The sequence below is a fragment of the Leucopleurus acutus genome (genome assembly GCF_964270905.1).
Source record: "Leucopleurus acutus genome assembly, chromosome: 21".
In the NCBI taxonomy this organism is placed as follows: Eukaryota; Metazoa; Chordata; class Mammalia; order Artiodactyla; family Delphinidae; genus Leucopleurus; species Leucopleurus acutus.
In genome coordinates, this window is record NC_139163.1 from 11516216 (window position 1) to 11533801 (window position 17586).

General features: G+C 49.1%; 1 protein-coding gene across 1 annotated transcript in view; it reads left to right on the forward strand.

The window, feature by feature from the left end:
* Positions 1–16835, forward strand: part of ERICH1 (glutamate rich 1) — a 108944-nt gene extending 92109 nt beyond the window's left edge. Inside the window, exon 8 of the transcript XR_014327087.1 lies at positions 16752–16835. The gene's annotated coding sequence lies outside the window, so the exon portion shown is untranslated. The remainder of the gene's footprint in view (positions 1–16751) is intronic.
* The last annotated feature ends 751 nt before the right edge of the window (positions 16836–17586 follow it).

The window sequence follows — 17586 nt, forward strand, 5'->3', positions numbered from 1 at the left end:
ATGCAATAAGAAAAGAAAAGGAAATAAGCCATATGCAGATAGGGAGGGAAGACATAACACTGTCTGTTCACAGATGAAATGATCGTCTATGTAGAAAAATCCCAAAGAATAATTTTTAAAAACTCATGGAACTAATAAGTGATTATAGCAAGGTTGCAGGATGCAAAGTTAACATAAAAAACTAAATTGTTTTCCATATATCAGCAATGAACAAGTAGAATTTGAAATTAAATACACAATACGATTCATGTACATTTTCACCCCCAAAATGAAATGCTTAAGGAATAAATCTAACTAAATATGTGCAAGATGTATATGAGGAAAAGTACAAAATTCTAATGAAAGAAATCGAAGAAAAAATAAATGGAGAGATAATTTATGTACATGGATAGGAAGATTCAATAGTGTCAAGATGTCAATTCTTCAGAACTTGATCTATAGATTCAATGCAATCCCAACCAAAATCCTGTTATTTTGAGGATATTGATGGACTGGTTCTAAAGTTTATAGAGAGAAGCAAACAAACAAAAACCCAGACAAACAAACAAAAAATAGACAGAATCCAGAACAGCCAACACAACATTGAAGGAGAAGAACAAAATTAAACGACTAACACTCCCTGAATTCAAGACTTCCTATAGCACTACAGTAATCACGACAGTGTGGTATTGACAAAAGAGTAGGCAAATAGATCAATGGGACAGAATAATATCCCAGAAATGGAACCACACAAATATAGTCAACAGATTTTTGACAAAGAAGAAAAACAATTCAATGGAGAAAGAATAGTCATTTCAACAAATGGTGCTGACACAACTGGACTTCCACATGCAAAAAAAGTAAGCTGGACACAGACTTTACACCCTTTACAAAAATTAACTCAAAATAAATCAGAGATCTAAGTGTAAAGAGCAAAACTATAAAACTCCTAGAAGATAACATAGGAGATAATCCAGGTGACCTTGGGTTTGGTGGTGACTATTTAGATATACCAAAAGCATGATCCATGAAAGAAAAATTTGACAAGTTTAATTTCATTAAAATTAAAAACTGCTCTATGAAATATACTGTTAAGGGAATGAAAAGACAAGCCACAGACTGGAAGAATATCTTTGCAAAACACATATCTGATAAAGGGCTTGTATCTAAGATGTACAAAGAACTCTTAAAACTCTACAATAAGAAAACAAGCAAGCCAATTAAAAAAATGAACAAAAGATCTGAACAGACACCTCATCAAAGAAGATATTCAGATGGAAAATGAGCATATGAAAAGATGTTTACCCATCCTAAGTCATTAGGGAATGGCAAATTGAAAAAAAAAGAGCTACCATTACACACCTATTAGCCTGGCTAAAATTGAAAACACTGACAACACCAAATGCTGGTGAGGATGTGGAGCAACAGGAACTCTCATCATCTCTGGTGGGGATACAAATGGTGCAGCCACTTTAGGAGATAGTTTTGTTTTTTACAAAACTAAACATACTCTTACCCTATCATTCAGTAATCACATTTCCTGATTTTTACTCAAAAGAATTGAAACTTATGTCCAACACAAAACCCTGCACACAGATGTTTAAAGCAGCTTTATCCATAATTGCCAAAACTTGGAAGCAACCAAGATGTCCTTCAGTAGATGAATGAATAAATAAACTGTGGTGCAGCCAGACAATGGACTATTATTCGGCTAAAAAGAAATGAGCCTTCAAGCCATGAAAAGACACGGAAGAACCTTAAATGCATATTACTAAGGGAAAGAAGCCAATCTGAAAAGCCTACACACTGTGTGATTCCAACTATAAGACATTCTGGAAAACGCCAAAAGTATGGAGACAGGAAAAAGATCAGTGGTTTCCAGGGGCTGGGGAGAAGGAGGGATGAGTAAGTGGAGCACAGAGGACTCTTAAGGCAGTGAAACGACTCTGTATGGTATTGTAATTATGGATACATGTCATTATATGTTTGTCCAGACCCACATAATGTACAACAGCAAGAGGGAGCCCTAATGTAAGCTATGCGCTTTAGTCAATAATGATGCATCAGTATTGGTTCATCAATAGCAACAGGTAACCAACCATACTAATAACAGATGTAAATTACAGGGAAAACTGGAGGGAGAGAGGGAGTATGTGGGCACTTTCTGGCCCATTTTTCTGTGAACCTGATCTAAAAGATAAAGTCTATTAAAATTTAAACAAACTATTAAACACACTATTTAAACAAAAAACTATTGCATACATACAGTATGACTCCAATTATATGTATAAACATTGGGAAAATATACCAAAATGTTAATTATGGTTGCCTCTGAATAGTGGATTATGGACTGTTTTGATTTTCTTCTTTATTTATACTTTATTGAATTTTCTTATTTTTATGCAATGAGAATATGACTCTTTAATCATTAAAAAAACAATAAAAGTGGTTCATTATGTTTTATTTAAATAAGATACATAGTTTCACAAGTATAACTACTTTGGGGACAATAGAAAGGAATGTTTGAAGTTGTTACTGTCCCAGAAAATCAAGGGACCGTGTTTCCTGTTATTACACAGAACACCAAGACACGTGCCCCAAAGAGCTGACACTAAAATGAGAACAGATGTTGGACAGATTCATGTGTGTGTCTCTAGTTCAAGGAAGTCATTACACAGGTAACAGTGTGGTGTTACCTGAGAAAAGGACACAAGAAAGCATCCTGTTGTTTTGACTCCACTGCTATGGAATAAGCTCCAGGGAACCAGCCATGAGGACGCGCTTGACTCTCTTGGATTCTGTGGACCGCGGGGTGTGTTTCCAGGTAGAGAATCGCTGCTCGTCCACCTGCAGGTTCACAGATTCTCTTGTCTACACGGAGCAGTGTTCTGTGCACTCACTTCTCCTCAGCACTTTGAGAGGGTTAAGTGGTTGTTTCTTTTCATTGTGTTGGGTGAGGTTGGAGGGTCTTAGGCAATAGTCGTCTTTTGTTTTTTGCTTTGGGGCTTATGTCCTTTGTTTTCCCAAGTCCGTCACATCTGCTTCAGAAGCCTTGACATGAGGGCGAGAGGGGCTGCTGCTCTGAGCCCCCAGGGCTCTGTAATTGCGTGACTGTCACTGCCGGGTGACCATGCTGCGTGGGTGGGGAGCTCTTGTCTTAGGACGGCTGGAGTTCAGGATGACATCGGGTAGCAAGCAGGCCCTCACAGCGATCCAGGTGGACCGATTTTAGGTGTATACTGTGTTAGGTGGAGTGAGTGATGGTGGAGCTGGGGTAGGGGGGAATCCACATGTCATCTAAGGTCTAATCATAGCGGGGGCACCGGTACAGGGACAGCTGTGGCACTAGGTTAACCACTTCATCAACTAGTCCTGGCCCCACCAGACCCCTCCCTCTGTGACCTTGAGTAAACCACTTCCCCTTTTGCATTCTCAAGCAAAATGAGGGGTTGGATTAGCTCAGTGGTTTTCAAACTATTTTTGGCCCACAGACCCCTATGTTTAAATGAAACTTAATTATACAGAAACCAGCCTAGAAAGGAGATAAAGGAGGAACAGCTCTGTTCTAAGCAGGAGTAGTGACGCCCCTCAAGGGCACACGGAGAACAGAGGTTAAGCTCGTGGGATCACATGATGTCTAATCTCCTTGAAGCCGTAACACACCATGTGGGAGGATGTCTTGTCATATGTCAGTCTGGGGTCTCCTGCATCTAACCGACCACACACTACTCTTTTCAAACCCACCAGATACTAAGAGAAGCAGCTAGAACGGAGATGAAATGGTACCTAGGGTCAAAGCAGGTGGGTTAGTCCTAAGCCACCCTGACTCAGTCCTGATGTGGGACAGAGCCCCAGCTCTCTGGCTCTGTGAAAAGCACACAGTGTCTTGCTGACCTTACAGAGGGTGGAGGGGTGCAAATCAACGGCCAAATTGGTGGTGTTTGCAAATCAGCTCAGTATCAGTGGGGCATCGGTTATGAGAGGTGCAGAAGAGAATGCAGAAATAATTAAGAGATGGTCTGATCTGATGTCACCATTACAAAATCTATACGGATGTAAGGTACTGTCTTTATTTACCAATCAAAATGCACAATGAAAGAAACTTTTTTTTATTAACCACTCTTACCATGGTGTACATTACACCCCATGGTTTATTTATTTTATAACTGGAAGTTTGTACTTTTTGACCCCCTTCACCCATCCCCCCAACCCCCCAACTCCCACCTCTGGCAACTGCCAATCTGTTCTCTGTATACATGAGCTCAGGTTTTTTGTTGTTTGTTTGTTTTGTTTTGCAGTATGCAGGCCTCTCACTGTTGTGGCCTCTCCTGTTGCGGAGCACAGGCTCCAGACATGCAGGCCCAGCGGCCATGGCTCACGGGCCCAGCCGCTCCGCGGCATGTGGGATCTTCCTGGACTGGGGCACGAACCCCTGTCCCCTGCATTGGCAGGCGGACTCTCAACCATTGTGCCACCAGGGAAGCCCTGTTTGTTTTTATTTTTGTTTTAACATCTTTATTGGGGTATGTTTTGTTTTTAATTTCACATATGAAATCCTACAGTATTTGTCTTTCTCTGTCTGACTTATTTAATTTAGCATGACACCCTCAAGGTCATCCATGTTGTTGCAAATGGCAAGATTTCCCTCTTTATTATGACTGAGTAATATTCCATTGTGTATATATACCACATCTTCTTTATCCATTCATCCTCAGTGGACGCTTTGGTTATTTCCATATCTTGGCTGTTGTAAAAATGCTGCAATGAACATGGGGGTACGGATATCTGAGTTAGTGTTTTCATTTTCTTTGGATAAAGGCCCAGAAGTGGAATTGATGGATTATATGATAGTTCTAGTTTTAATTTTTTGAGGATAAACCTCATTGTGTGAGTTTAAACTGAAATCTTACGGGACATAGAAGAAAAATTCAGGAACATTTGTAAAGCTGCTTCCTGGAAAGGATCTCATCCAACATAAAGATTATAATGCAGGGCTTCCCTGGTGGCACAGTGGTTGAGAGTCCGCCTGCCAATGCAGGGGACATGGGTTCGTGCCCTGGTCCGGGAAGATCCCACATGCCGCGGAGCAGCTAGGCCCGTGAGCCATGGCCGCTGAGCCTGCGCGTCCGGAGCCTGTGCTCCGCAACAGGAGAGACCACAACAGTGAGAGGCCGCATACTGAAAAAAAAAAAAAAAAAGATTATAATGCAAAAAAACCAAAAACGAAATATTTACCATTCCTGAAAGATTTAACTGTCTTTCATCCTTATTTGTGAATAAGGGGACACAGCTCTAATTTCTTTCCTCAGAAATGATTTACTAGGACTTCTGCTCATGGGAATATGTACTTTTTCCTATTCCTCTCACTAAGTTCAACTAAAACCCCTACACTGTGTATAAAGGAAACAAAAGACAACTCTGAAAGACGGAGAGAAGAGACGGAATAGGGACTCCAGGAGCTGAGGAATGTCAACTGGGTTGTCTCATAGGTCCCAGAAAAAGCCAGAGGCCTGGAGACACCAAGAGTGCAGACTGTAAATGCCCAACAAAGGCTGCTCTCCTAACCAAAGATCCAGGGAGGGGGGCTAGAAAGACAGAGAACTTTAGACAGTGACTCTCAAACACCACAGAAAAAACTGTGGCCACAGCCCCACCCATGCCCACGCCCAGCAAGGCCTGGAAGAGCAGAGACGCCCACCCTTGGGAATCCGCTAGGTAGTGCCGTAACCTCTCCTCAGATGTGATAAAGCTGGTGACCTCTACCGAGACTGACAAAGAACCAGAGAAAAGACACAAGTGATGAACATTAGGAAGAAACAGGGACATCACTACAGACCCCACAGACATCAAAAGGACAGTAAGGGAACACTGTGAACAACTGCAGACACATGAATTTGACAACTTCGATGAAAGGGACCAATTCTTCTAAAAACGTAAACTACCACAAGTCACCCAATATGAAACAAATAATTTGAGTAGCCCTGTAACTATTAAGGAAATTGAATTCATAATTTTAAAGCTCTCCTAAAAGAAGTCTCCAGGCCAGATGGTTTCACTGGAGAATTCTACCAAATATTTATAAAAAAATTAACACAGATCCTACAAAATCTCTTTCAGAAAATAGAAGAGGGAATACTTCCTAATTCATTTTATGAAGCTAGTATTACCCTGATGCAAAAATCAGACAGACAGTACACAGAAGGAAAACTACAGGCCAACATCCCTCATGAATATAGATGAAAAATTCTTAACAAAATATTAGCAAATAGAAGTCAGCAATATATTAAAAGAATTATAAACTAATGACCAAGTAAGGTTCATTTCAAGATAAACATACAAAAATCAATTGTAGGGAATTCCCTGGCGGTCTGGTGGTTAGGACTCAGCGCTTCCACTGCTGAGGGCCTGGGTTCGATCCCTGGTCAGGGAACTAAGATCCCACAAGCCGCACGGTGCAGGAAAAAAAAAAAAAAATCAATTGCATTCCTGTATACTAGCAATGAACACCAAAATTAAAATACAATACCATTTATAATAATTTAAAAATTGTGTGTAAATGTAACACATCATCTATAGGACTTGTATGCTGAAAACTACACAACACTGATAAAAGAAATCAAAGAAGATCTAAATAAACAGAGATGTTATTAATGGATTGGAAGACTGAACATAGTTAAGATGTCAGTTCTCCCCAAATTGATATACAGTTTTAACAAAATTTCTATCAAAATCCCAACAAGATTTTTTTGAGATATAGACAAGATTATTCTCAAATTTATATGGAAAGGCAAACTAGAATAGCTAAGAGAATTTTGAAAAGAAAAGAGAATAAAGTGAGAGGAATCATTCTATCCAGTCTCAAGAACTTATTTGGTAACTACAGTAATCAGGACTGTGTGATATTTGCTGAGGGACAGACCCATGGATCAAGGGACCAGGACAGAGAGCCCAGAAATAAACCCACACAAATACACCCAATTGATTTTTGACAAGGATGCAAAGATGGCCTTTTCAACAAAAGCTACTGGAACAACTGGACATGTACAGGCAAGAAAATGAACTTCAACCCAAGTGTCCCACCTCATTCAACAATTAACTCAAAGTGGATCATGGACTAAAATGTAAAACATGAAACTATAAAAATTTTGGGAAAAAATACAGGACAAAATCTTTGGGATCTAGGGTTAGGCAAAGAGTTCTTACACTTGACACCAAAAGTATAGAGGAAACAATTTACAAATTGGATTTCATCAACATTTTAAAACTTCTGCTCTGTGAAAGCTCTTCCTAAGAAGATGGAAAAACAAGTTGCAGAATGAGAGAAAATATTCCCAAACCATAGATCCAACAGAAGACTGATACCTAGAATATATAACAATGCTCAAAGTTCAACAGAAAAAAAAAAAGTCCAATTCGAAAGTGAGCAAAAGATCTGAAGAGACATTTCGCCACAGAGGATCTGCAGATGTCAAGTCAGCCTGTGGGAAGATGCTCACCCTCGTTAGCCAGGAGGGAAATGCAAGGTGGAACCAGAGCAAGAAAGCGCTGCACACCCATCAGAGGAGCTAAGTGAGCAGCGACAGCCCTGCACACGTGGGCCTGGGGGCCCTGGCTCACACTCATGCTGGCGGGGGTGTGACATGCTGCAGCCACTGTGGAATCATCCTGGCAGGTCCTTTAAAAACTAAACTTGTGATTACCCTAGATGCAGCGGCCACGGTCCTGGGCGCTCATCCCAGAGAAATGGAGGCTGGCGACTTCACAGAGCCTGCACACAGCAGTTTATAGCAGCTTCACCCACAGGGGCCGGGCACTGGGGACAACCCAGGAGCCCTTCAGGGGCTGAAGGGCTAACCGGAGTGTGCCACATCCTTCCACGGACTCCACGGGATTCCACGCACAGCAGAGGGGACGGACGTGGTACCCACGACAACCTGGCGCATCTCCAGGGAGTCCTGCTGTTGGAAAGCGTTAGCCCAAAGGTTAGAGACGCAGGACTCCACTACGTCATGTTCTTGAGGTGACGAAACTGTGGAAATGGACTCCGGGGCGGGGGTGAGGGCAGCGCGGAGGTCTGCCCCTCCCGGGGTGGATGGAGGCCCACGTCTGGGTGGACGGTGGGCTGTGGTTTCACGATGCTCCTGCTGGAAGAAGCCAGGTAGAGCGTCCCTGGCCTCCCTGCATTCTTATGACCACCTGTGAATGTACTATTACCTCCAAAATCAAAAATTTAATTAAAAAGATAAATTGCTAAATTCCTGTCTGCGTAGCCTTCGCTCATCTAATTTTGAAAGGTATTAGATACAATGAAAATATGACATATACTTCCTCTAAAGCACATTAAGTGTTTCTTTAATCTGGAGATTCTAAAGTGCTCTCAAGAGTCATCTCTGGAACATCCGCTGTGGTTGCACCAGAAAAAAAAGAACTCCTTTGAGTTTCGTGGAGCCTCAGCGGTGTGTAGGAAGTCCTGGTCCCATTTCCACAGAAGCCAGGAGAGACTGGTTTGTTTTTTCTGTGGTGTCATTTTTGCTGCCGTGAATCGTAATGCATTGAAGTCTCATTAAACCCATGATGCGTGGTGGCCTAGAATTTGGTGGAGGGCAGATCCATCTCAGAAGGGGCGTGACTGTCGCAAGTTCCTGGGGGGCTGTCATAGGAAAGAGGGGTGCCTTCTTCGAGCCTCAGAGGGCAGAGCTGGCCTGGGGGTGGCTGTCTTCTTCCCCAAACAAGGAAATTTCCCGAGGCCAGAGCAGCAGGAAGGAGGTCAGCTCACAGGACGTTTGCGATGGGCCAGCCCTGGGGCTGGAAGCTGGGGGCTCTCTGCAGCCCTGACCTCCCTCCATCCTCTGACCTGCACTGAGCCATCGGGTCTGGAGGCTGGGCTGTGTGCCCACTGCCCGCCTGGAGCTGTCACCAGAGCCGTGAGGGGACAAGGCCCTGGCCCCCAGCCCCACTGACATCTGAGTCGAGTTTCTCAGCTTCAGGACCCCGGTTTCCCAGTCCTCCCGCTGGGCCCTGGGTTCAGGGATCCTGACTCCGGGGCCTGGGTGATACCTCAGGGCGGCGGGGACACTGCTCCCCTGATCCTAAGGGACACTTCTTGTCAGAAACCACTGGTCTGTGTGCAGCCTTGAGAGGATGGGGGCGGGAGAGAGATAGGGAGACAGAGAGAGAGACAGAGGCAGAGAGACAGAGACAGACAGAGACAGAGGCAGACTGTCAGCAAAAGCACTCCAGTCTCTCGTGTCCATCTCTGTCTCCCGTCTCCTCTCCCTCCTGCCCTCCCTGAAAGCCTCCTCTAGGATGCCCGTAACTATCTCTGAATCACTAATCGTGGGTTTGACTCCGTGTGGAGCTTCCCCTCAGCAAATGCTTGCAGTTGCTGCCCTAGAAAAACAGGATGAACGAAGATGCAGGGACCCCCCAGGGCTGGGGTTCATTCCTGGGGCAGAGCTGTCCGGCCGAGGCCCCTTCCCAGCCCTGTGCTGCGTGTCTGAGGCCTGGACGCCTGCATGTGCTGCTCTGGCTGGGGGACAGGACAGCAGGGGAGAGGGGAGAGCGTCGGCTTAGGCCCGAGGTGGCGTCCACGTGGTTGCCCTGGACAGAGTTCTGGGAGCTGGACAGTGTCTGCGGTCAGTGTGGGAAGGCCCAGGACGTCTGATGATACTGGAGGGTTAGGGGCCATCAGAAGCCCCATTGGGGCCGACTTGGGAAACGTGGGGCCCCTGTGAGGGACAACTTGGTGCCGGTTGATGCAGGCAGACCCTCCTCTCTGCCCACCCCCCTGCTCCTCCCCTGGCCCCCACCCCCACCCCTGGAACTCCCTGAGTCCCCTCCCCTCCCCCTGTCCCCAGGGCCTCCCTGAGTCCCCTCCCCTCCCCCTGTCCCCAGGGGCTTCCTGAGTCCCCTCCCCCTCCCCCTGTCCCCAGGGGCTCCCTGAGTCCCCTCCCCTCCCTCTGTCCCCAGGGCCTCCCTGAGTCCCCTCCCCTCCCCCTGTCCCCAGGGGCTCCCTGAGTCCTCTCCCCTCCCCCTGTCCCCAGGGGCTCCCTGAGTCCCCTCCCCTCCCTCTGTCCCCAGGGCCTCCCTGAGTCCCCTCCCCTCCCCCTGTCCTCAGGGGCTCCCTGAGTCCCCTCCCCTCCCCCTGCCCCCAGGGGCTCCCTGAGTCCCCTCCCCTCCCTTGTCCCCAGGGCCTCCCTGAGTCCCCTCCCCTCCCCCTGTCCCCAGGGCCTCCCTGAGTCCCCTCCCCTCCCCCTGTCCCCAGGGGCTCCCTGAGTCCCCTCCCCTCCCCCTGTCCCCAGGGCCTCCCTGAGTCCCCTCCCCCTGTCCCCAGGGGCTCCCTGAGTCCCCTCCCCTCCCCCTGTCCCCAGGGCCTCCCTGAGTCCCCTCCCCTCCCCCTGTCCCCAGGGGCTCCCTGAGTCCCCTCCCCTTCCCCTGTCCCCAGGGCCTCCCTGAGTCCCCTCCCCCTGTCCCCAGGGGCTCCCTGAGTCCCCTCCCCTCCCCCTGTCCCCAGGGCCTCCCTGAGTCTGCCCATCCCCTCTGAGGCTTTGTGGGTCTTGTGCTGTGTGGTGACCTGTGTTCTGGGAAGAGTCTGGATCGGCAGAGGAGAGTTCGGTTTGCTGGGGGCCCAGAATTAATCTCTTTATTTATTTATTTTTGGCTGCATTGGGTCTTTGTTTCTGCGCGTGGGCTTTCTCTAGTTGTGGCGAGCAGGGGCTGCTCTTCATTGCGGTGCGTGGGCTTCTCATCGTGGTGGCTTCTCTTGTTGCGGAGCATGGGCTCTAGGCACACGGGCTTCAGTAGTTGTGACTCGTGGGCTCTAGAGCGCAGGCTCAGTAGTTGTGGCCCGCAGGCTTAGTTGCTCCGTGGCATGTGGTATTTTCCCGGACCAGGGCTCGAATCTGTGTCCCCTGCATTGGCAGGCGGATTCTTTTCCACTGTGCCACCAGAGAAGTCCCAGAATTAATCTTTTAGATGCCCTGAGATTCAGTCTGTTGACCTACAAGGTGGACAAATGCCCATCATGTCATCATGTGAAGATAATATTTATGACAGTACTTTGTGAACTGTGAAAAGTACAAGCTTTAAAAAATTAATATTTAAAACCTTTTTACCCAATCCTCGTGAGTCTGTAGCGTCAACACACTTTTCTAAAGCTCTTGTGTATTTGGCATCTTTTATCACGTCTGTGTTTCCACAAGTTTCTCTGCACCACTAATATGGATGCAGGAAGTACCAGGGTGAAGAGTGAGCTCCTGGGAATAATGGATTTCATGCCCTGTCCACCCGACGTCGGACGACACCCTGGCACCCTTTGTGCTGGGTTTTCTGGCCGACGCTGGTTGGATGAGATGGAGGTGGTGAGAAGCTCCCCCCTGGCGGGTCCTGAGCTGGAAGAGACACAGTAATGCTCATCTCATGAGCTGCTGCTTCACCTGAGCACCAGCTTCTCACTCTGAACACAGAGGCTTCACTCTGTTCCTGGAGCACGGTGCTCAGAGCAGGACACAAACCACCCCTCAGCCCCCACAGCCCCTCCCTCCGCCTGATCGCACCTGTGCCCCCACCTCTTCCCCTCATCCCCGCCCCCGCCCCCTCCCCATTTCCCTGGATGAGCAATGGGGCCTCATTCCCTCTGCTCCCCACCCTCCTGGGGCAGCAGTCACCAGCTCAGGTTATGCCAGGTTGGGCGTTCCGTGTCCACCTGGCCGTGGTCGTGGCCGTGGTCCTGCAGGGCTGCATCTGCTGAGCCAGAGAGCACCGTGGTCGCCCCTTCATGTGCATCCTGTTGCCCTTTGGAGCTCGTAACTATTGCATGTTTGTTGTTATTTGCTCAGATTTCTATGAAGCCACCACCACGTTAGCCACGCGCTTTCTGACTTGCTGTCGAGTCGAGAGCATCGGGTGACCCAGCGGTTCTGGCCCGCCCCCCCCACCCCGTCTCCGCTGCGTGGCTGTCACCACCCGGTTCCACCCTTCCTTCCTTCCTTCCTTCCTTCCTTCGTCTCCTCCTTCCCTGGTGGGTATCCTGGTGTCCCAGCGCCATCTGATTACTACTCGTCTTTCCACATCAGATGTTCTGGCACCCTAACGAAAATCCAGATAGACAATTTTAGACTCTGTAGATAATTTTATCTCCTCCTGCCTAATTTTTATACTGTGTTTTCTTTCTTTTATATCCAATTGCATGGACTGGTACCTCCAGTATAATGTTATACAATAGTGCTAGTACTGGGTATGTTTGCTTTTTCTTGATTTCAGTGGAAGTACTCTCCTATTAAGCATGAGAATGTATTTTATACTTGATATATTTCTTAATGGTAAGGAAATATTCATCTATTTCATTTTATTCGGTTTTTTGTTTGTTTGTTTGTTTTTTTGTGATACACAGGCCTCTCACTGTTGTGGCCTCTCCCGTTGCAGAGCATAGGCTCCGGACGCGCAGGCTCAGCGGCCATGGCTCACGGGCCCAGCCGCTCCGCGGCACGTGGGATCTTCCCGGACCGGGGCACAAACCCGTGTCCCCTGCATCAGCAGGCAGACTCTCAACCACTGTGCCACCAGGGAAGCCCTATTCGGTGTTATTTTAAAGAATGTTTTTAGAAATACTTTTTTAGCAATTCTGAAGATGACCATAGAATTTCTTCTTCGGATTATTCATACAATGGATTATATGAATAGATAACTGTTATAGACCCATCCTAGCATTCCTTGATCACCTTGCGTTATTACTAATGTGCTATTAACTTTGTTTCTATATTTTATTTACATTTTTATATTGATGTTTATAGGTGGCTTGTTGAAAACCTGTATTTTCATTTGGTGCAGTCTTTAGGTTTTAATCACTAATGTTATATGCACTTTGTAGAAAACGTTGGAAGTTTACTTCCCTTCCCAGTGTTCTGGAAACGATTTCAGGTTGTTGGAGACGGGTCTGTTCTGCCACAGCAACAGAGCCATGAAAAGACAGCTCGTCACCTGATTCCAGGATGAAACTTCTCTATACATTTAAACTATAATCTGGGGGGAAATTTGACTGATAAGCCAAGGCTGCACCAGGTGGGAATTTATGGCTTTTTGATTCCCCAGAAAGATTGAAGTAAAAATGAAAATTCTTCTTGTCCAAACGGGAGTCAAGGTTAACGATACATGGGAAACACAACTTATGACCCACAGTCATTACAAATGTGGTTCATTCTCATCCCCCTGTGGTCCCTGCGTCCTGCGTCCACCTGTGGCAGCTGCTTCTGTTCGGGCCACTGGCCGGTGGTGCCTGTGGACTTGACAGGCTTCAAGGACCACAAGCAAGTTGTGTGTGAGCTGGGGGCACACCTAGCGTGTATGGTTTACCCATCAGGTCAGTGGGTAACGTTGCGTGGACGCAGGCACCTGAGCCCATGGGCTGCGTACATGGGTGTGTCCGCCCAAGGAGGGGTTCGGGCTCCTGTGTCCTGAGATCCGGGAGGAGTGTGGTCATGGCTTGAAGCAGACACCAAGGCTGTTTGGTTGTCTGTGGGGACTGGGTCAGCCTGCAGGAGGCCGATGCACATGCACGGTCTGCCATCAGGCCTGGGAAACGCCAGCAGTGCAGGGGCGGGAACCCCTGCTCAGACACCGCCGGAGGGTGGGGTTCCCTTGGGCTCCAGGCTGTGTATTTTCTACCCTCATTTGTTCGTCTAGTCTCCGGAGCAGAGGGCTGTGCACAGCGTTTCTGCCGCTGTCCCGCCTTCTCCCTCCCATGTTTCTGGATTCGTCCCCTTCACTCGAGGCCCCTGTCCATCTCCACTCGTCACGGCTCTGCCTGCTGTGGGCTTGAAATCCACCCTCAAACGTGTGTGTGGAGTGTGAGCTCCCAGGGGTGGGGATTTCCATCTGCCCCGTCGCTGGCGTTCTGAACACACTGTGCACCCCAGGAAATGTTTGCCGAGTGGCTCTGGGGCACTCCATGTGTATGTGTTAATTTCATGGATGGCCGGAATGGTTGACACCGTTCTTCTTTGACTCCTTTTTTGTCTCCACGTTTTAAACATCTGTCCATGTGCTGTGTGAACACCTGGATTCCCTCCAGTGCGTCCGACCTGCAGGTGATATGTGTCCTTGGACGCGTCCCCTCTTGCACCTGGGCCGGCTGCCCTTGAGTTACCGCTGATGGCTGTGCCAGAACTTCCTCCGCCCCTACTGTTGTCACCAGCATCCGACGGGGTCCAACTTTCCAAGCTTTTCAGAACCGATGGGTGTAGCATGGTGTCTGGTTGCTAGTTAGTGCTGCGTTTCTCTTACCTCCCGGGACTTAGAGGAATTCTGCCCACGGAGCATCCGTGTTCCCTCTTCTGTGCACCCGGTAGCAGTTTCCTGTGGCCGCCACGACAAGTTCCCACAGACACAGCACTCTTATTCCGCTGCAGGTCTGAGGGTGGAGCCTAAAAATGGGTTTCCCCTGGGGGTTCCGGGGAGAATCGGCTTCTCTGGCTTTTCCAGCTTCTAGAGGCGCCCACATTCCTGGACGGTGGCCCTGAGCCTCTCTGCCTGTTCTGTCCTCACGGCTCCTTTCTGACGTCCAACCCCCTGTTAGAAGGACCCTCACGATTACACTGGACCCACCCAGACGATCCAGGGTGAATATCATCTGCAGCGTCCCTCTCATGTGATGACATAGTGGTAGATTCTGGGCATTGGGACCTGAACTCCTTTGAGTGGGGAGCTGTGCTCATTACGCCCACCACAATTGCCATTCCAAATCACTTGCAAATTTTTCTGTTGAGTTTTTTGTCTTTTTCTGGATGATTTGCGGGAGCTCCTTGTATATTTTAATATAATATTATCCTGGTTGTGTGACATACGCATGGCATGAGTCTAGGGTAAACTTCACTGAATATAAGTTGCTGAGGTTGACATAAGTTCTGTCTTTCTTTCAACTTTATGGATGGTGTTTTGGGATTCTTGTTTAAAAGGCTTTCCCCACCTGTAAAGATCCTTCCTATGATTGTCCTACTTTCACTTTTCCCGTTTGAGAATTAGTCTGTCTGGAGCCTACCTTTGCATCGAGGTTGTAATGAGGCACTAGTGCTGCTCTTACCCATGCAGTCATTTTCTCCTCACACAGACTAAATGACCCACTATTCCCCACTTGCTTTGTGATGTCTCCTGGATCGTCTATCTGGGTCACTGTTTAAACTCTCCTTGTTCCATTCGTCTGTGAAAATGTTCCTGTGTCAGTACGATACTGAATTTTAAATAAGAGTTTCATCACTGAAAATTTAAAACAATTCCTAGAGAAGAGGGCAGTACAAATACCCCCATAGTCCCTGCCCAGCTTCCACAGTGACGGGTCCTTGCTACTTGTATTGTGACTTATCATCTTCCCTCCTTTGTCCCCTTTTAATAGAAATCACATTTACTAACAGGCATTTCTGCTTTCATATTAGTTTAGAATAAATGGTTGAGGTCAACAGAAAATCCAGCCAGAAGAGGAAAATTCATAGCTTCAGACACTTGTAATAATAAAAAAGAATGACTGAGAATAGATTAATTAAGCATGTGACTCAAAAAGCTGGCGAAAGAACAAAAAGTAATCTGAAGGGACGCAGAGGGAAGGAATTACTACAGATAAAAGCAGAGTTTAATGAGAGGGAAAGGGGGTGACAAACATTCTTTGGAAAACAGAGTAGATAAATCATTAGATGGCCTCATCCAGGCAACGTGGGGAGGCACAAATACACAAATGGCAAAGGCTGCGGTGAGAGTGACAACAGAAACACGAAATTTAAAGCATCCGAATGGGTCAGGTGCTCCGTGCGGCTCAGATCTGCTTGGAACCCACATGGTTGCTCAGACACAGAGGCAGGGGCTGGGATTCCGTTCCTGGTGAGGCCTCTTCCTGGCCCGAGGACGGAGCACTGATCCCACCTCGGGCGCCCCCCTCCTCACTCCCACCCGGGGGTGCACTTGGGGGACATTATGTCCAGAGCACCAGGGTTCCTGCGCCCGCCACCTCCTCTCTGGGGCCCTGTCTGCAGAGGGGAGTTGAGGGGCCAGCACTGCAGCCAGCAGCCCACTTGGGGACCCCAGAGCTAGGGGACCCGTGAGGGTTTCTGAGCTGCCCGCGGCCTCGGGGCAGGATGCTCCCGCACTGTGTGCAGCGAACGCCCCGTCGGGACACGCGGCACTTCTGTGATCACCTCTGGGCCAGGGGCTACAGTCCGTCCATCTCCCTGCTGACCCCGTTTTGTGGGAAAACGTCTGAGCTTGGGCCGTCTGCCCACCAGGCTGGGCGCCGAGGCCCTGCAGGGGCGGGGGCTGCGGCCCCTCAGCGTCTGTCACGGCCGGAGCCTCGCGGGGCTGGGTGCCTGCCGAGGTCTCATGCGGATAAATGCGCTGGCCTGAGGGAGGGCCCGCGTTCCAGCACTGAGGTCTGCATGACACAGCTTTCCCTCGAGAGGAGCGACAGGGAGGGGTGGAATGTTAGTAACCACAAGCCAGACAGTCGGGTTCATCAACTTTAGGGCTGCATGCCACTGTCTTAGCTGCTTGGGGGACACAGGTCCCAGCGGTGCCTGGAAAAGCCTCCTTCTGTGCCTGGACAAAGAAACACGGTTTGAGGAGCCCAGCAGGGACAGAGCATGGCGACAGCCACCTCCCTGTGCCCCGGGTCACCGTCTGTCCATCCGCGGGGTGTCCAGGATGGGCTCTGGGCTGGCTGGGCATTTTAGATGACATTTGCTGCAGATTATTTTCTACAAACAAGTAAAAGGCTGTCTCTGGCTGGTCCTCAGGGGGAAGCAGGGACAGAATCAGGGCAGCGGTCATTGACGATCCAGTCCTGGCTGCTTGGTCGACTGTCGTGGGCTTGGTGTTGGGCTTCCTGGACTGTTTGCTGGAGACACAGCCTGACCTCAGCAGGGCCCTGGGCAGGTGAGTGCAGAGGGCGGGCTGGGCCCTGGGCAGGTGAGTGCAGAGAGCGGGCTGGTCTCAGGGCAGGTGAGTGCAGAGAGCGGGCTGGTCTCAGGGCAGGTGAGTGCAGAGGGCGGGCTGGGCCCTGGGCAGGTGAGTGCAGAGGGCGGGCTGGTCTCAGGGCAGGTGAGTGCAGAGGGCGGGCTGGGCCCTGGGCAGGTGAGTGCAGAGGGCGGGCTGGTCTCAGGGCAGGTGAGTGCAGAGGGCGGGCTGGGCCCTGGGCAGGTGAGTGCAGAGGGCGGGCTGGTCTCAGGGCAGGTGAGTGCAGAGGATGGGCTGGGCCCTGGGCAGGTGAGTGCAGAGGGCGGGCTGGTTCCATGGGCTGGTTGCGGCAGGCTATGGGTCAGGGTTCCACTTTTGCACCTGGTCTGGCCGTGTCCATGCGCACGGTCAGTCTCTCGTTCTGAAGTGATGAGGGCTCCCTGTCTCAGGCTTGGCTGGAGCACAGACCCCGGACCCACCCTCGGAGCCCAGCTTCGTTTCCGAGCGCCCTTCCTGGGTGATGCACGGGGCTTAGCCCCGCCCAGGAGTGACCGCTGGCCTTTCTGGCTGTTTTGTTCTCCTCTGAGTGACCACTTTATCCGAGGGCTCGGCCCCACACGGCCAGCACTCCGACGTGGTCTTCATGGGGGGGGGGGGTGCTTCAAACCTGCAAAA